Here is a 20,434-nt window from a genome sequence, read left to right as displayed (position 1 = left end):
TGTGACCCTTGCAGTAACAAAGCAGAAACCAAGCTTAGATTTCAAAACAACATTGCTCTTTGCCGCAAAGGCCTTGGTATTTGCATATGTAAATCATTGTGCTCGCTCACATATGGTCATAGTGGCTGGGCTGATCCACAGGTTCTGTTGCTTCAATATAGAAAGGATCAGTGAAATAGTGGGGCCCAAGCCGCAACCATCTAGGACATGGTGCAAACAAAGGGGTCAAATGAATGAACTAACTTAGGAATAATAACATGTTGTTTTCACTTCTTGGCCTTTTGGCTAAGATCAAGTGTAGTATCTGTTCTTACTGAACTGCCTTGACTTGATGGTCCAGGTCCTGGGGTACCCCCTGCACTCAGTCTTTGGGCATCGGTGATTTAATTTGTTTTAAGCTCACTGCAGCTATTGGGTGTAGGGCTATTCCCCAGGAACGAGAGTGAATTCTTCTCTTGGCCTGCTGCTCGATTGTTCTGTGCCTGACGGTTTGACTGGAGAACCACTTCAATCCCGCCTGCCGACGGACGATTGACGAAGACGCCCCGGAACCCCGTAAAAGATGACGCCGAACCCCGAAGAAGCCCCCTTCGACGAGGATCTGCACAGCTCCGCCCACCGGGAAAGAGCTCGATCAGGAGAAGAAGAAGACCCAGCAGAAGAAGGAAGCGAGGAAGAGCCTGGAGGCCCAGGTCGTGGATGCCTCTTTCTCTGCCGCCCCAGCTCAGCCGAAGACCAGCAAGGCTGCGGATCCAGACGTCCCTACACTGCGGCCCTGGATGCGCACTATGGTGGTCATGCGACTGAAGAACGTGGATGGCAGGGAGCAGGACATGTCTGAGGGTTTGCTCGCCAAGAAGATGGTCCTGGACCAGGGTTTCTCCAAGGCTGAAACCCTCAGCATTTTCTTCTTCAGCGGGATCTTTTATGTGACTTTTGCCTCCTTCAACACCTGCAGGAGGTACTGGGAGGCGGTAAAGGCAGCGAGGCACGAATCCCCTTTCTCTCACTTTGTAAGCAACTGCTTAATCCAAAGGGAGGAGAGGCGGGTGACGGTTTCAATCCTTAACCCGTACATCCCAGGCAAGGACATCGCCACATTCCTCGCAAGGTACTGCACAGGGGTCAAGGAACCCTCCAAGATCCTGAGCAGCCTTGGATTCTGGACTGGCAAGTGGTCGGTGGTCGTGAGGCTCAACAGGGATGAGTCATCGGACGACGGTTTCCAGCACCTGCCTCAGGCTTTCTCTCTGGGTGACGCTCCAGGCTTCATCTATTACCCGGATATGCCGCAGATCTGCCGGAGATGCAGCAAGAAGGGTCATCAGGCGAAGGACTGCAGCGAAGACTCCTGCAGAGTCTGCCGAGTGCCAGGGCATGGGACCAAGGACTGTCCGAAGGCAAAGACCTGTAACCTCTGCGGCCTAGCGGACCACAGCTACAGGGCCTGCCCCCAGAGGGAAAAGAGAACGTGGGCATCCGTTGTTGCCAAAGCTCCGTCCAGCCAGCAGCCGGCCGCAGCCCAAGCAGCGCAGAAGCCCAAGGAGAAGGAGAAGAAGAAGGAGGGTAAGAGGACGACGGCCCCTAACCCTTCCCCTTCCCCTCCTTCCCCCCTGCCCCTGTCAACTCCCCACCCACCCCCACTGAGGAATCCCTCCCCTATCCCATTGCCTCAGCGGGTCCGCTGTCCCCCCTCCCTACCCCTACCCTCCCGTCCCACTCCCCTAACCCGGCAGCACTAACCTTTCCTCCCGCTGCCGTGGTCCCCTCGTTGGAGGATTATCCCCCTCTTCCCCCCCCAGTGGTTCCCAACAGAAAGAGGAAAGGGATGGACAGCCCGTCGGCTGAAGCCACCAACAAAGAGATCATCGAGGTCTGCGAAGATGGCCTCCCGGAGGATAGCGACATGGATCAGGTGGTGGAGAATCTGGTTGACAAACCGGAAGCCTTTGACTTCCAAGACGTCCCGGAGAATGCACATCTGAACGAGGCGCTGGAGGAGTGCATACGGGAATGGGTAGGGCTGGCGGGCACCGAAGAAGAGGATCCGCCTGACCGGACTGGTGATGTATAAGTCTGGGACTAACCTTTCTTTTTTATTCCCATGGCTAACCTTTCCATCTTTAGCTTAAATGTGTGGAGTATTAGAGATAGGTCTAGGTTCCAGACAGTTCTTTAGTTTTTAAATGCTCATCTGTGTGATGTGTATATGTTGCAGGAATGTGCTCTTTCTTCTTCTAGGTCCTACAACCATCTGGCCAGGCAGTGGTCCCACGGTCCCACGGTCCCTCCTACTGGTCCGGCGGGGGTGACTGTAAGTCCGCAGGGGTCGCCATTCTGATCAGGGGAGGCAACTTTACACTTGATTCTGTCCAGGAGCTTGTCTGTGGCAGATTGCTAATTGCAGACGGCTCTTGGGCGGGGGAGCCAGTAAGGCTCATCAATGTGTATGCCTCTCCTGAGAAGGGTGCGCGTCTGGAACTATTCCGAACCCTGCGGGCCCAGCTCGCAACCACCAGGGCTGTAGTGTTGAGCGGGGACTTCAACTGCCCCATAGATGTGGACGGACGCAGTTCTGGGACATCTGCCAAGTTGGATGTCACATCCAAACTGCTCATCGGGATGGTGACCGAAGCATCCTTGCAGGACGTTGTTGGGTCCATCAGGGACGGCTCTGTTAATTATACATAGAGCCCCCCCCGATGGCTCACTCCGTTCTCGGATTGACTTTGTGTTTGCCTCTCGAGCAGTCAGGCAGACTAGGCGCTCTATGGTTCCCTGCTTCTTCTCTGACCACAGGGCTATTCTGTTTCAAGGGGTTCTGGGCCATGGTTTCCCATCTGGCCCAGGCTCTTGGAAGCTGAATTGTGCTCTGCTGGCTCAGGAGGATGTTCTGGAGGAGCTTAGAGAGGCCTACATCATATGGTGCAACGAGAAGTGTTTGTTTGATTGTGTTAGTGATTGGTGGGAATTTGTTAAGGTTGAATTCCGCAGTTTCTTTCAGGCTAAGAGTCGTCAACAGGCGTGTGGAAGAAAGAGGGACTTCAGGAGGCTGCAGCGCGAGCTGCGGTCACTGCAGGACCTTCTCCGGTGCGGCTGGGACGTGAAGGAGGAGCTGGAGGAGACCAAAAAGAGCTTGCAAAGGCACTTTGAGGAGGAATCAAAGCAAATCGTCTTCCGTTCCAAGGTGGAGAACCTGGAGAAGGGTGAGAAATGTAACTCATTCTTTTTCAGGAAACTCCATGCCGGCCACACGCCCCTGAGCTGCGGGACGAGACCGGAAGTTTGCGGAAGGGCAAAGAGGACGTGATGGGGGTTGTTACTGATTTCTACCGCAACCTCTACGCCCCGAAGACCACCGACCCTGAAGCGGCCGACGAGTTCCTGTCAGGTATCACTAACGTTGTTGATCCCGCAGGTGCGTCGGCCATGGACGCCCCCTTGACGGTGGGGGAGCTGCTCTCTGCCGCTAAATCCTTTAGGCCTGGCAGGACCCCGGGCGGTGATGGTCTCCCAGCGGAGCTCTATGTAGCGCTGGGGGATCTCATTTGCCCAGACCTGTTGAAGCTGTATGAGGAGATGGTGGTGGAGGGCAGAATGCCTCCATCGTTGAGGGAGGGCATGATCACGATCTTGTATAAGCGGAAGGGGGAGAGACGTGACTTGAAAAATTGGCGTCCCATCTCTCTCTTGAACGTGGACTACAAGATCCTCGCCAAGGTGCTGGCCAACCGGCTAAAGAAGGTCATCGGTCAGGTCGACCAGACCTGTGGCATTCCGGGCCGCAGGATCGCAGACAGCCTCTCCCTAGTGAGGGACACGGTCCATTACATCCAAAGCCGCTGTGCACACGCAGCCCTGGTCAGCCTTGATCAGGAGAAGGCTTTCGACCGGGTCTCTCACGAGTTCATGGGCAGGGCACTGCGTAGGTTGGGACTTGGTGATATGTTTTGCCGTTTCGTTAATGTTATGTATTTTAATATTTTCAGCAGGGTACTGGTGAACAGCTGGAAGACTGACCCCTTCCCTGTCCTTCGGGGGTCAGACAAGGCTGCCCACTCTCACCTCTCCTTTTTGTTTGTGTTATAGAATCCTTCGCGGAGGTTATACGGCAGAATGAAGAGATCAGAGGGATCACCGTACCCGGACCCGATCAACACGAGGTCAAGTGCTCGCTGTACATGGACGACGTGACCGTCTTCTGCGCTGATCAGCGTTGGGTGACAGCACTCGTCCAGACCTGCGAGAAGTTCGGAAAGGCTTCAGGGGCAAAGGTCAACTGCAGGAAGTTGGAGGCTATGCTCTTCGGGGAATGGCACCTGGCTTCCTCCGCCCCCTTACCATCAAACCGGACTTCATCAAGATCCTTGGAGTCTGGTTCGAAAAGGAAGGCGTGGCCCTCAAGTCCTGGGAAGAGCGATTAGCTAAGGTCAACAGCAAGATCGGACTGTGGAGCCTCAGGCACCTCACCATTGAGGGTAAAACACTGGTCCTAATGAACGAAGTTCTGCCTGTGCTCCAATACACCGCACAGGCCTGGCCACCTCTTGTCACCGTCTGCAGGGCCATCACCAGGACCGTGTTTCGTTTCATCTGGGGCTCCAAAATGGACAGAGTGAAGCGCTCTGTTATGTACAAGGAACCCCGCAAGGGCAGAAAAGGTGTTCCGGATATCCCTACCTTGCTGCGGGCAGCCTTTGTATGTGACTGTGTGCGGAGGACTCTGCAACAGAAAAATGGCTCTGCGGGCAGGTCCATGTCTCGCCTGTTCCTCCTCCCCCTCTGGAGGGGTCTGAGCTGGGACAAGTGGGACAGCTCCATCCCTTACAACTGGCACACTCCCTGGTTCTACGGAGATGTCGTCAGGTTTGTGAGGGAACACCAACTGGAGGGACTCAAGCCCGACTTGTGGAAGCCAAAAACTGTCCACAAGCTCATCAGAGCGCAGGACACTATGGAGCTCGTTCCAGGGCTCACTGCGGCCACCGCAGAGACTGTTTGGACTAATGTGGCTTCGGCGAAGTTGACCAACGGGCACAAGGACTTGTCTTGGATGGCCATTCAGGGGGGACTGCCTTTGAGGTCATTCATGCATGCCCGCAACCTGTGCAAGACGCGGTACTGCCCTCGGTGCCCCTTCGTGGAGGAAACATCTTTGCACCTCTTTTGGCAGTGTCCGTTTGCTCAGGGCTTGTTGGACGCCCTGGAACTTGAACTCAGTGATAGTGTGCCCAGGAACAGGATAACGCACTGCGCGGTGCTGTATGGCCTGTTCCCTGGGAATTTCGGCGATGAGGCAGCCCAGGAGGCCTGGCGCCTTATGAACTGTTTTAAGGACGCTATATGGCTTGCCAGGAACCGCCTCATTTTGAAGAACGAGAGGATGTCCTTTCTGGACTGCCGCAGGCTGGTCCACAGCCTGCTCAGAGACTATTCCATCATGGACAGATCAGACCAGGAAGAAGAGGATTGATACCCCTCTCCTTCCCCCTCTCCCCTTGTGTTGTGTTGTCTTTCAATAAAGCTGAGTCTTTCAATAAACCATGGTGCTGAGTATGTATTGTCTTTTTTATTGGGCTGCGATGCGTCGCAGTTTATGTATGCTTGACGACGACTGATTGTAATAAAGATATTTTTTTAAAAAAACATGTTGTTTTCAATCAAAAATAACAACATGTTAAAATAACAACATGCTGTTCATGTCCATCGCTTCTCGGCCTTTTGGCTAAGATCAAGTGTAGTATCTGTTCTTAAGTGAGCAGAGAACCACACAGATGGCATGGGTAGAACGGTCGGCTGTGCAGCCTCAGCAGCCTTCCTAGTAGACCATGTCTGTCTGGATCTGGCCATGAGGTTTCGAGGAAGTTGAGAGTTGAGGTGCAGAAGTGCCCTGGGAGTGGTGACCCCAGGGTGCCTGAACTCACTGGGTGTGGAACCCCCATTGAGGAATGGCACTTTGCATGCACTTCACATTCACACCCCTTAGAGCACACACCTCTAGTTTTCCGGCCTCTGTCTCTGTGAAAATTACGAGGAATCTTTATAGATCTGGCCAGATGTCTGGGCTGTTTTACACGGCGCACATCTGATTTATTTATTTTTTTTGTCACTGTGTGTTCACGTTTGTTTGTCACTAGGATTCTTCGGCTTGCGGTCGCCTTTTGGGGATCCCTGGGAGGTCTAGAGAAGGCATGTGTTGCCATCTGCGCTCCTTGCCTCCCTGCATCCTCGGTTCTCCTTCGGGAGTGACCACCTTTTGATTGAAATGACGAACGATGAGGGCCTGGGTTATGCTCAGGTACGAGCTGTAGTTGTTTTACCGCTGCTCTTGGCCTCGTCTGAGAGCGGACATTTGTCCTGGACCTTTGCAGGTGCCTTTTGGCCCAGAAGGGAAGGAAATTAGGTGTGTTGGGGGCCCATCTCTTTTCAGAGTGGGCTTGCGATAGACCGCATCCTAGTGCACTTTTTTGTGTGGCACGCTACACTTTTTTAGTAGCACTCAGGTGATGAGAGCACGTTGCCTCGACTCTCAAAAAAAAAAAAAAACCCTACATGTTGTTCTGTGGTAATTTCATCCCTGCACTGGTTTTTTCCTTCTGGAGATAACCTCTTTGTTGTATAGTAACTGATGAACGGTGAGTGCCTGGCCTGATGGCTGGGTATAAGGTATCGTTGGTACAGGTCTGCTCTTGGGCTCGTCTAAAAGAGTGGACATGTGTCCTGGACCTTTGCAGGTGGCTTTGGGCCTGAAAGGGAATGGAATAGGGTATGTTGGTGGCCCATTTCTTATTGGAATGGCCTTGCGATAGACCTCATTGTAGTGCAGTTTGCTGTGTGGCATCCTACACTTTACTTAATTGCACTTGTGTGATCAGAGCACGTTCCGCCACTCTACTTTTTCGGCTCACATCAATAAAGTTTTGGCTTAAAGGTGCTACATTATCGAAATTAAGTTTAGGAAACATTTGTCACGTTATGCTTGTATTTTTCATGCTTTGGGTTTCCTTTCAAAGATTGCTGAAGGGATGAATGTAAGAGGCCTCTGTGCCCAGGCTTCAGCTAGGCCGTTATGTGACTTGTAGATAAAAATGTATCATTTTGGGTTCCTATGTATATAAGCCAAGGTTAGTTGGCATTTTTCAGGATTTTCACATCTGCAGAGTGAAAAACGAGCTGCCTCAATTAGCTTGGTTTTACAGTAAAGGCTAATCGACCCAGAGATGGTTATCGATAGATCACTAATCGACGTCATCACGCTTATATTAGAAGTAAGTAGGTGATCACGTGTTGTGAGTCTGTTGTAGATATGTGTAGATCAAAGAGCTTACCTATTTATGACAAGCGATGTGTGTGACTCTCACTTAATGTATTTATTAGAGTTTGTAAAACCTGGAGTAGTGGATCCACTGGACCGTCACTAGCGATGGCACTAACCTCACCAGGGAGCGGAATCTAAGGGGCCGCTGGTTTTCACCAGAGCCCGCCGCAAGGCGGGATGGACTTGCTGCGGCAGGCGACCCCCAGGTCGCTACCCCTGGCTTGGTTGCTAGCGACGGCAGGCGAGGCGTGGCAGGAGCAGTAAGCAGTAGGAGTGCAGGCAGAGGTCTGTAGGCGTGATCGCAGGGGGCAGACAGTACTCAGGAAACAACGGGTTAAGCAGCGGACAGGAGCTAGGGACCGGGACAGTGGACAGGAACTGGGAACAAGGACAGAGGTCAGGAACAACAGGGAGCTGGGCCAAACACTATGGTAAGCATGTAGAGGCTCCAACACCTGGGAGGGGGCAGGGCTGGAACTTATAGGGGAGTGATTGACACTAAAACCAATTAGGAGCGCACTGCCCCTTTAAACCTGAGACAGCCGGCGCGCGCGCTCCCTAGGAGGCGGGGACGCGCGCGCCGGCCGACACGCACAGTGACGGGCAGGAACAAGGCAAGGTGAGGCGCCCTCCTGGGCCGAAGTAGCCGCAGCGCCGGGTCCCTGCATGTGGACCCCGGCTGCTGCGGAACTGGGTGAGGAGTCACGGCGGCGGTCCGGAGCGCGTGACGCCGCCGTGGCCCTAACAGTACCCCTCCCTTTGGCCTCCCCCTCTTTCTAGTCTGCAAGAATCCCTTGATGAGATCCCGATCCAGGATATTAGATTCGGGTTCCCAGGATCTCTCTTCAGGACCAAAACCTCTCCAGTCCACTAGGAACAAGCGTCTTCCTCTGACAGTTTTCATCGCTAGGATGTCTTCAACAATGTATACATCGTCAGAGACGGCTTGTGGAGTGGAGGACGAAGCTTTACTGGAGAATCGGTTGAGGACCACTGGCTTCAAGAGGGAGACGAAGGAGTTCGGGATTCGCATAGTAGGGGGTAGACGGAGTTTGCAGGTGACTAGGTTAATGCGTTTTAGCACTGAGAAAGGACCAAGAAATCGAGGACCAAACTTGTAGCTGGGAATCTTGAGACGGATATACTTGGCCGAGAGCCAGACGTTGTCACCTGGGAGAAAGTTTGTGACAGGTCTCCTCTTCTTATCCGCCTGGTCCTTCATGCGGTCAGAGGCTTTGAGTAGGGACTGTCGAGTCTGTTCCCAGATCGACTGAAGGTCAGAGATCAATTCCTCCATGGCAGGAACCTCAGATGATGGAGAGAGGGGCAGAGGAGGACGAGGGTGATGCCCGTAGACCACATAGAAAGGAGACTTGCCTGTGGAACTCGAGTCCAGATGGTTATAAGAAAACTCTGCCCAGGGAAGTAGATTGGACCAGTTATCTTGGCGGCTGGAAACAAAATGACGTAGGTAGTTGCCCAGGATCTGATTGACTCTCTCCACTTGGGATGATAAGCGGATGAGAAGTCCAGCTTCACTTGGAGCTGCGAGCAGAGGGCACGCCAAAACTTGGAGATAAATTGTGAGCCTCGGTCGGACACAATGTGAAGAGGAAGTCCATGCAAGCGGAAGATGTGTCGGAAGAACAACTGGGCCAGACGGGGAGCAGAGGGTAGTCCAGGAAGAGCCACGAAGTGAGACATTTTCGAGAAGCGGTCAGTCACCACCCAAATGACTGTATTGCCCGCGGATGGAGGTAGGTCTGTGATGAAGTCCATCCCTATGTGGTGCCAGGGACGGTCCGGGACTGGCAAGGGCAAAAGTAGGCCGGCAGGTCTTTGACGGGGTGACTTGTTCTTGGCACAGACTGCGCAGGAAGCCACAAAGTCCTTGACATCCTGAAGGAGATTGGGCCACCAGTAGTGACGAGAGATCAATTGCCCGGAATGACCCCACTTCAAGATGCAAAGTCTTACCGGGAGGCAGTCTCTGCAGAGTAGAAGAGGCAACTGATACTAAGCGATCGGGAGGTATTATGTGACGGGGGGATTCCTCTTGCCCCATGACATCGGATGCTTGGGATAATGCATCGGTTTTTACATTCTTCTCGGCTGGACGGAAATGAATAGTAAAGTCGAAACGTGAGAAGAAGAGAGACCACCTGGCCTTCCGGGGATTGAGGCGTTGAGCCGATTGGAGGTATAGAAGGTTCTTGTGGTCCGTGTAGATGTTAACAGGATGTCTAGCCCCCTCTAGGAGATGACGCCACTCCTCCAGTGCCAACTTAATTGCCAGGAGTTCACGGTCTCCAATCGTATAGTTTCTCTCGGCAGGGGAGAAAGTCTTAGAAAAGAACCCGCAGGTTCTGGTCTTGCCTGATGTGTCCCTTTGCGAGAGAGTGGCTCCTGCGCCCACAGAAGATGCATCGACTTCAAGGGAAAACGGCTTGGTGACATCTGGACGGACTAAAGGAGGAGCAGAGGCAAAGGCAGACTTTAGGCTATTGAAGGCTTGTTCGGCCTCTGGAGGCCAACGTCTGGGATCCGCCTTCTTCTTGGTGAGAGCCACTATGGGCGCGACCAAGTGAGGGATGAACTGCCGATAGTAGTTGGCAAATCCAAGGAAACGTTGGATAGCTCTAAGTCCCACAGGACGTGGCCACTGGAGAACAGCTGAGAGCTTGGCTGGATCCATCTGTAGGCCCTGGTCAGAGACAATGTATCCAAGAAACGGCAGGCTGCGTTGATGGAAAACGCATTTCTCCAGCTTGGCATACAAATGGTTGGTCCGTAGTCTTCGTAGAACCTGGCGTACATGGGACACGTGGGTCTGCTGGTCATGGGAGAAGACCAGGATGTCGTCAAGATAGACAATGACGCAGACATAGAGGAGGTCACGGAATATATCATTCACGAATTCCTGGAAGACCGCTGGGGCGTTGCATAGGCCGAATGGCATGACCAGATATTCGTAGTGCCCATCTCTGGTGTTGAAAGTGGTCTTCCATTCGTCTCCTTCACGAATACGGATCAAATTATACGCTCCCCTGAGATCCAGCTTGGAGAAGATCCTGGCTCCACGGAGACGGTCGAATAGTTCGGGGATTAGCGGAAGAGGATAGCGGTTCTTGACAGTCACCTTATTTAAGCCCCGGTAGTCTATGCATGGGCGGAGAGATCCGTCCTTCTTCTGCACAAAGAAAAATCCAGCGCCAGCGGGAGACGTGGATTTGCACTCGACCACGTGGAGGAGAAGTTCCAGGAAGAAGGTCTATGGGGCAGTCATAGGGCCGATGAGGTGGTAGAGAGTCCGCCTCCTTGGCCGAGAAGACATCAACAAAGTCTTGATATACTGCCGGTAGACCGGGTAGAGGCTTGACGGAGTCAGGTGACGTCATAGAGCACTTGGACTGAGGAGGCTTCAGACACCGGTTTGGACAGTCCAAACCCCAACTGAGAATCTCCTCGGTTCTCCAGTCTAGCTTAGGGGCATGTAATTGCAGCCAAGGAAGGCCCAGGAGGATGTCAGAAGAGGAATGGCGCAAGACGTAGAAGGAGATCTTCTCCTGATGTAAAGCGCCTACCTGGAGGACCAGAGGTACAGTCTGGTAGTGTACAGCTTTGGTGAGAGTCTCGCCCGTGACCGAGGAGATAGACAGGGATCGGGCTAGCTGGGTCAAGGGTAGCTGCCATCTTTGGACCAATGTGGCTGCAATGAAACTGCCTGCAGACCCAGAGTCTATGAAGGCAGTAGTCTGGTGAGTTTGTCCTGAGGGTGTCTGGATGGACACTGGCAAAGACAACCTTGGAGAGGTGGCATTCACACCTAGGGAGGCCTCTCCCACCGGACCTAGGTACGAGCGTTTCCCGGACGTTTGAGGACGTTGGGGACATCTCTGCCGGAAGTGATCAGGGTCACCGCAGTAGAGGCAGAGATTCAGCTCCAGACGACGAGTTCTCTCATCAGGCGTCAGGCGAGCTCGTTCTACCTGCATAGAAACCTCAGGAGTCGGCTGGGACACTGGAACGACAGGATTCTGGAAGACCGGCACCAGCTGGTGATGGCGACGTAACAGGCTTAGTCGCCGTTCTTTCCAGACCTCCTCCTCTCTCTCTGAAAAACGAGTATCGACCCTGGTGGCCAGTAGGATGAGTTCGTTCAGGGAGGTAGGAAGGTCTCGGGCGGAGAGCACGTCCTTCACCCGACTGGACAGGCCCTTCTTGAAGGTGGCTACCAGAGTGGCCTCATTCCAGTCTAGCTCTGCTGCCAGCGTGCGGAATTGGATGGCATAGTCGCCAACGGAGGAACTCCCTTGTGAGAGATTGAGTAGAGCAGTCTCTGCTGAAGACGCACGGGCAGGTTCCTCAAAGACTGAGCGAAACTCTGCCAGGAAGGTTCTGAGATTGGCAGTAATCGGGTCATCTCGGTCCCACAGTGGCGTGGCCCAGGCCAGGGCCCTACCCTCCAAGAGGCTGATGATGAAAGCCACTTTAGAGCGTTCAGAGGAGAACTGGCTGCTTAAAAGTTCAATATGCATGGTGCATTGAGTCAGGAATCCTCTGCACAACTTGGGGTCACCACCGTATTTGCTCAGGAGAGCCAGTCGAAGTTTCGAAGAGGCAGCAGGAGGTCTGTAGTACGATGCTGTCAGGCGGCAGTCAATTGCTGGATGTGCTGCGATTGCTGCTGGATCTGCTGAGCCTGTTGGGCGACCACTCTGGCTACGTCACAGATGTCAGGCACCTCGCCGGGATCCATGGTTGAAGCCTACTGTAACGCCTGGAGTAGTGGATCCACTGGACCGTCACTAGCGATGGCACTAACCTCACCAGGGAGCGGAATCTAAGGGGCCGCCGCAAGGCGGGATGGACTTGCTGCGGCAGGCGACCCCCAGGTCGCTACCCCTGGCTTGGTTGCTAGCGACGGCAGGCGAGGCGTGGCAGGAGCAGTAGGCAGGAGATAGTGCAGGCAGAGGTCTGTAGGCGTGATCGCAGGGGGCAGACAGTACTCAGGAAACAACGGGTTAAGCAGCGGACAGGAGCTAGGGACCGGGACAGTGGACAGGAACTGGGAACAAGGACAGAGGTCAGGAACAACAGGGAGCTGGGCCAAACGCTATGGTAAGTATGTAGAGGCTACAACACCTGGGAGGGAGCAGGGCTGGAACTTATAGGGGAGTGATTGACACTAAAACCAATTAGGAGCGCACTGCCCCTTAAAATCTGAGACAGCCGGCACAGTGACGGGCAGGAACGAGGCAAGGTGAGGCGCCCTCCTGGGCCGAAGTAGCCGCAGCGCCGGGTCCCTGCATGTGGACCCCGGCTGCTGCGGAACTGGGTGAGGAGTCACGGCGGGGGTCCGGAGCGCGGGACGCCGCCGTGGCCCTAACAGAGTTGTTGTCTAAATTACATTTACATGCATGTTATTAGAAAATGTCATATATATGTTAGCTATAATGCTTCGATTTGCTCCCGGTTGGTTTCATGTCTAAATTGAAGATATGTTCTTCAAGGCTCTTTCCTTGCTAATTTTTAGGAATAAAGTTAGTACTTATCTCAATTTCTGACGACTATATAAATGTGCATAATTTTTTTAATAAGACCTATTGTCCTGTAACTATTTTTGCCCCGAGACATCGCTCATAGTAGTTAATGTCACTACGAATGTGTGTAATTCCTATGGGTTGGCCATCAGGGGGTGCAGGAAATCGCTCACTAAATGGATTTGTGTTTGGCTATGTGTCTGTCTTAAAAATAATGCTATGTATGAGCAATTTGTAAGAATGTCACGCACATAATGTTTAATCGCTATTTGAAAGTAATGGCTAGTCAAGGAATTGTCCTTGTAAGAGCACATGTTGCTGGGAAACGAGGGCGTGACTTATGTGGTGGGTTAGCGAGCTGCCCGTGCACCTAACTCCCTCCCCCCTCCCTCCATCATGGTTGCTGGCGGCACATAGCAGATACACAGTACAAATCCTGCCATCATGTGCTGATAGTGTCATCATAACGAGTTCTCTTTAATAGCAGGCAAATCAAGCACACCATCCGGCGCGGGGGGGATGGTATAGGCTAGCGACACAGCGGGGACACGCCTCCTCTCTGTAGTCCATGCACCTCATCACTGTGCGTAGCGGGGGGGGGGGGGTTAACAATTGTGCTTTCTGTGCTATGCTAATTGTGTTCAGTGCTAGGCTAATGGATACTTATGCTTTTAGCGCTGGTCTGCTTTCTACTTTCTCAGCCGTTGTAACATCGGAAGCACACACAATACAAGTGGCAGCAGCCACGTTCTAAGCGCCGTGGACGGGGATTATGGCACTTGTAGTGCAGCTGCTTCCGACGTTACAAGGCCTGAAAAGTGCCAAACCAGACCAGCGGCAAATCGTCTCACATAGCCATTAGCCTAGCACAGGACACACAATTGTCCCCCCCCGCTACGCCCAGTGCTGACGTGCCAGAGAGGAGGCGAGTCCCCGCTGTGTCGCTATCCGATACCATCCCCCGTGCCGGATTGTGTGGTGCCATTTCCTAGTACTAAGCAGATATATTTTATCCTTATACTATCAACACATGATGGGAGTAGTAGTGTACTGTGTATATGATATGTGTCGGCTGCAGACATCATGGAGAGAGGAGGGAGGGGGGAGTGAGTTAGCTGCACGGGAAGCTCGATAACCCATCCACATAAGCGACGTACTATTTTCTCATCAACATGGGCTCTTACAAGGACAATTCCTCGACTAGGTATTACCTTAATTGATCATTGTTTCCAATAGCTTACTGTTTGTGTTTTTTTTTAAGGTCCATGCTCGGCCACTGCTATGGGACGGCCCTGCGCCTCGGTACACAAGCCGGCTAAGACGGAGTGCCGCATGGAGGGAGGTTGCCCAGATTGTGTACCCAGGTTGGGACAAGCATAGTAGATTACAGAAGTTGATCATTGGTAAGTTAGTTAACCACTATGCCAACCAACAACAAACTGTACTCGTCTGGTCACAAGACGCTCATATCTTACAAATGTCTTTCCCTTTTTTGCTTTCAGCCAAACATGTGGAGACCAGGTGGTACAGTGTGAGGGACAGATTCATCAGGGAGCGACGTGAGCTGATGAGGCGTGAGGCCTCACAAGAACTCGGCTCTTTGCGTTTTGCACCAATGCTGCGTTTCTTTTTTAATTCCAGTAGACGGCGACAGTAAGTGTGTGTCTTAATTGAATGTGTCCATGCTAGGATCAGATAATGAGAGTATTAGGTCAGTGTCTTATGTGTGCAGACATAGACATGTGTTACGTACACCTAGATTATATACATTGAGCGTCCTGCAGGGGGAGCACCATATTTATGTAACACTTTACTAATATATACTTTGCTAAGATCATGCACCCCCTGCTGGACACAAGATTATTTACAAATGCAGCGTGGCATAACCGGCTTTGGAAATGATTTTGATCAGTCCATGATAGAAGACCTGTAAGTAGCATTTTCGAGAAAGCATGGACAGGAGTAATAATGGTAAAAAATTATACAAAATCAGTACATATGACCTAACAATGTTCCACTCAGGTCGCCATTTTTCTGTAGTAATCCAACGGCTAATTCGCACAATATATGTGACTATTCAAAATGCTATTTGTCAAGGGCCAATTTTTGGGAAGACCAGCATTTTGGGGGAGCAGTGTGTGAATGTTGATCAATACTGTAGCTTCATAGAAAAGTTCAAGGCTGACACATTGGACATATTGCAGAAAATATTCCCCTAACAGCCTGAGTAACCTACTGCATTAGATGCATATTGGTTATTGCAACTTACAACAATGTTGAAAACAGATTTTGAATAACAGATTGTGTCCACTGTTCTTTTCTCATCAGAGCAGAAGAAGCTCAACAACCAGCAGAGGCCTCATCGGATGAAGAGAATAAAGAACCTCATCTGGCGGAGGCACGCACTATGACTCCACCACCAAGAGGCCAAGAGGGGCCTGTGGAGCCTGGCGAGGGAGACGAACATCTGGCTTGACCGTCCAACAACATTTGTGGCTGCCACGCACTCCCTCTCCTCACCACCACCCCTTGTCTGCTACACTGTAGGGCCCTTGTGCCAACGTAGGATTACTAGGATTAATCTTTTCTGTCAAGTTCTGCGCACCCGGCCCACATCAACCACAGACTGTTTACAATGTCTGCCATCCCATTGGCTACGGATGCCAGAAAGACCTTGGGTGGATGTGGATGTCCTTTTTATGGGTGTGTTGGCAGCCTACAGTCAGGCTGGCTGTGGGGTTGACATAATGCGAAGACTACTGCATCTGCACACTATTCCACCTCCTGTCACGTTGAGACAAGATCTTAAAAAGTTGTGGTCACACACCCCCTGCCCCATCCCCCCTGAACCACTATCCTGTGATCTTTATTTTTTTTTACATTTAATAAATCAATTTCGAGATATATGGTTGTTTGCCTATTTGTTGTATTTTTGGTATCCTTTGGTTTTGTGTGGGGATACTTTAAAATCCAATGTAGTATTTCTTGAGTGCGAGTAAAGAAAAAAAACAATACAAATAAGAATAAATTAGCTACTTTGTTTGCATAAGAAGGTGTTGTCAATTTAGCTATTATGTGTTTTTAAAGTCTGACACTGCTCTCTGCTGACACCTGTGGCCAAGGCAGGAAGTGGCCAGAGCAGGAGAGGGTTGGGATGGCCAATATTATTAGACTAAATAAATATTTCTGATCTGGACACACTAATTTCACCTGAGAGCAATGTGTCAGAGATTATTCGAAATAGCCTCCTGCAGGACATCCAGCATCTACTAATTTGCTGTAACCGTCGAGAATTGTTAAACATACACATAACCAGCTACATAAGTAACCCACATCCATCCCTCCATCCACCTGCCGCACCTGGGTGATGGCTGGAGGGATGTATGTGGTGTGTTAATTGTGATTGCTAAAGTGAGATGGCCTGTGTCCATAGAAGAAATCAGATCCTGTTACATATCCCAGACAATACATAAAGTTCTACATATAGTGCGCACCCTGCTGGACACTCCATAGGAAATACACATGTTTGGGTCACATCACAGTTTTTGCACACTAGTTTCAAATGACTATCCAATTCGAACATTAGCAGGATCTGGCCTTGCTCGCTAATTAATGGCCATTAGTAGATCTAGTGAGCTTATGTGTATTTTAGCACACAACAATGTGGCCAGGCAATACATGGTTGACATACATTGAAAGGCCAGACACATTGTTTGGGACAAATTAATTTATAAAAGCTTTTTCGTCATTGTAAAATGAACAAATATAGAGTAAATAAAAATACAAAAAATATAAGATGACTAAATCAAAGAGCTGACACATCCCAGAGACAGGTGACACACGTGCAGAAATCCATCAGTCCTGTGGTCGTGGCTCATAACGGAGGCTGTGAAAGGGGCACGGCGCCTTAAGGAGTCATGAAGTAGTGAGCAAAGAGGTTCCTCACCACTATCCCGCGGTTGGGTTGTCTACCTTGGCCAAAGTTGACACGGGCACTAAAAGCTGCCAGTGTCTCCACGTCCACGTCCGAATTCGGCTCCCAAACTCTGATCTCAGTAGCGCCTGGGAGTCCCCAGTACTGCCATAGGAGCCAACGTCGATGGCAAGGAAATGATACGTGGCATCAACAACCGCGATCAGGACCACAGAAAAGTACTTCTTATAATTGAAATACAGTGATCCTGATCGCGGTGGTTATGTGCTTACCATCAACCGCCCCTATACAGTTGGGGAAATTGGCCACAGACTGAAAGCCTGCTGCTGACTGTAACCAAATCTCCCGGGTCGGACTGGGCATAACAATGGGCTGCAAATGCTCCCAGATCACGCCGCACGTGCACCTCACAATTCCAGAGATGGTCGAATTACCAAACCGGAATTGGAGGTGCAACGATGCATAACTCTCCCCTGTCGCCAAGAATCTGGAATAAAAAAATTAAAAAAAAATTAATAAAATTTTTCCTGAGACATTTTCTACAGCCAAAAAAACAAAAAACCTTTTTAACAACACTATTGAAAACCAAGGGTCCTCACCTCAACGTTATGAGCAGATGGGCCACAGGAGGGATGGATTTCCGCAGGTGGGTGTCCTGTCTCTGGAGATGTGGGCTCAAAAGGGAAAGCAAACGATCAAACGCCTCTATAGGCAGGCGGACAAAGGCCTGAAATTTCTCAGGATGACTGCAACAAATGTAGAAAGTTTTTTTTCATTAAAAAACACAGACACACAGATCATAGGAAGGTGTGAGAGGGAAAGAAAGGCAGAAATGTAAATAAAGCTTGGAAGGCAAAAAAAACCCTTCAGGCCATAATCGAAATTTGCGATAATTTGAGATTATTTTCAAGAGGAAAGTAAATAAAATAAATTGAAATCTAAAATAAAAAAATAAAAACCTACCGACGCAGATCGTCGTAGAGGCAACCAATGTGGCCACGAGTCTCCCTCCTCACGTTGATGGGGTGCACCCAATAGCACCGCCCAACCTGACGGCGCTGCAGTTCGTTTTGTCGCCTCTGATAACATAAAAATAGATTTGAGGGGGGCGGAGCCTGACATGGCGGAGGGAAGACGTGCTCACTAGGAGCTCCTGTGCTGGCCGGCGGAAAACGGAGGTTCTGCTGCTTATTCATGGGGCTGAAGAGAGCCAAATCGGCTAAGAAGAAGCTGGGGGTCCCCTCGATGCCAGTGACCCCAATTTCTAACTCGCGGCGCAGCAGGATGAGTCGGCAAGTGAGCCTGAGGGGCCGACGCCATCTTGGACGGCAGTTACTACACGGCAGCGGAGTGGCTTGAGAGAGCCGGGAGGTGAAAGTACCGGAGCCTCCAGGGCTGACCGCCGCGTCTCCTCTGAACCCGGATCTCCCTCGGTGACGGAGAAGCAGCTGCGCCGTCCTCAATCTGCCCGGAGGACGCCGGGCCCACAAGTTTCCCGGGGCGCCATCGCCTCGCACGTGGCGCCCCCCGAACCAGCAGCAGCAGCCCAGCCGAGAGGCAGGCGGATCGGAGAGGCAAGACGGAACAGGGGGACAGCTCCGGGACCAGGCAGGACACAGTGAGCACCTGAGAGGAGAACCTCCTGCCAGTAACCGTGAGTGCCAGAGACTGTCAGCCCCTGACAAGGTGCACAGCGCCATACACAGCCCATTGTCCCCCTGCCTGGTCCCCCAGCCTTCTCTGATTGCGGGCATAAAGGACAGTGCATTGCCAGAATCAGCCCCTATGTCAGGTTTCCCACGGCCTGCTGCTGCGGCCAGCACTGCAGACACGCAGCACCTCCCCCCTTTGCATCTGTCTGGGCAACCTGCCCTTAACATCCCCCAGGAGACCCGGACCCCCATGTCTCAGCTTCTTTCCAGCGCCTCACCGAGGCCCAGCGGTTCTAAGCCGCCCCCTATAGAGACTGCCGATACTACACCCTCCATAAGCACTATCTCACTGCAACCTCAAGATGCTGCCGCCACCTTGAGGGCGCACCCGGAACTGCAGGCCCTATTAACCCTGCTGCCCTCTAAGGTGGATCTAGAATCGATGGCCTCAGATTTAAAGGCTGCCTGGCGCCAAGACTTGGGTGCGGTTAAATCGGACATAACTGTTCTGCAAGCTAAAGTGCGGGACCTGGAGTCCTTTAAAGCTTCAGTTAATCGATCTCTGTCTGCTCTACAGGAGACTGTGACGTCTCAGGCTACTCAACAGCGTCACTTGTGCCCTCAAATAGACGATCTAGAGAACCGCAACAGGCGGAACAATATTAGGATTAAAGGCTTACCGGAAGCCACCCGACCGCCAGACCTTCACGCCACACTCACTGGTATCTTCAATACTTTGTTGGAAAAGCCTCCGGATGCCCCGCTGGAAATCGACCGAGCGCACAGAGCGCTGCGACCACAGAGTTCTGACCCCAATAAACCAAGGGACGTGATCTGCAGGGTTCACTACTATGCAGTGAAGGAGGAGATAATGAAGCGGGCGCGACAACTTCCAGAAATTGACTTTGATGGAGCTAAAATACAATTGTTCCCGGATTTGTCAAGACGTACCCTCAGATTGCGCGCAGCCTTACGACCGCTCCTCAGCCTGCTACAAGCACGTAACATCCAGTATAGGTGGGGCTTCCCATTTGCTCTCTCTGTTCGACAAGACTCCACTGTGGCTACGCTGCGCGCCCCAGAGGACCTGGGCCCGTTTCTCACAGCGCTCGACTTGCCTGCTGTCACCCTCCCCGAGTGGGAAAGCCTATTGAAAGATCCCAGCACCGCTGTCGGGCAGGGGGAATCAGTCAACCTCGGGACTGCTTCTAGATGGTCCCCTTCACGCCCACAACGAACGAGGCGACAAAGGCGCAGTGGCTCTAGAACAGACTCCGAAGTCTGATGTGCTTGCTCTGCTCGTGAAAGGACTCACGATTTCTTGAGTTGTTATCTGTTATGTTTAGCTTTGCATTTATCTAGCTGCCCCACGGTTTTCAGTTGATGTTGATAGTATACCCCCCCTAGCATCTTTTGCCTTTACACTATAAGTGACTGTTGTCCTAAAGCCGGCCTACCGCAATGTAGACTCTCACTAGGCCGACCACCATGTATCTGCCCCCAATAGGTACACTGGTGGGTTCATACTGCCTGTTAAATGCAGACCTATTGCTGCTATTGTTAGTTGATTTGCTACCTTTCTCTAGGTGCTGTTCTGTTTATTTGTTTTTGTTGATGTGTTATTTCTTCCCTAACCCTATCCTTTATCTTTACCAGCACAGTCCCATTATCCCCCAGGGGATCTCCAAAGTCTGCATCGCCACGAGACCATGGCGCTGACCAACGTTGTGTCTCTGAATATTTAGGGCTTCAATGTTCCGGAGAGGAGAGCGAAGGTCTTCTACTCTATGCACAAAAAGAGAGCGCAGATCCTATGCCTCCAGGAGACGCATCTCAGCCAGGCCAGTATGCCTATAATCTCTAACCGCTATTATCCCTCATGGCACCATAGCAGTAGCCCTGACAGTAAGACCAAGGGGGTGGCGATCTTTTTCCATAAATCCTTGCACTGCCAGGTTTTAGATACCAAAATAGATCCTGAGGCGCG

The 20,434-nt window shown here is 51.6% G+C and overlaps 2 pseudogenes; both read left to right on the top strand.

Moving 5' to 3' along the window:
* Window positions 1-265: 265 nt before the first annotated feature.
* Window positions 266-413, top strand: LOC138794299 (U2 spliceosomal RNA; annotated as a pseudogene).
* Window positions 414-5,705: 5,292 nt separating this feature from the next.
* LOC138794304 (U2 spliceosomal RNA) lies at window positions 5,706-5,772 on the top strand (annotated as a pseudogene).
* The last annotated feature ends 14,662 nt before the right edge of the window (window positions 5,773-20,434 follow it).

Source organism: Dendropsophus ebraccatus, chromosome 5 (assembly GCF_027789765.1).
Source record: "Dendropsophus ebraccatus isolate aDenEbr1 chromosome 5, aDenEbr1.pat, whole genome shotgun sequence".
In the NCBI taxonomy this organism is placed as follows: Eukaryota; Metazoa; Chordata; class Amphibia; order Anura; family Hylidae; genus Dendropsophus; species Dendropsophus ebraccatus.
This window is presented reverse-complemented; position numbering and strand designations above follow the sequence as displayed.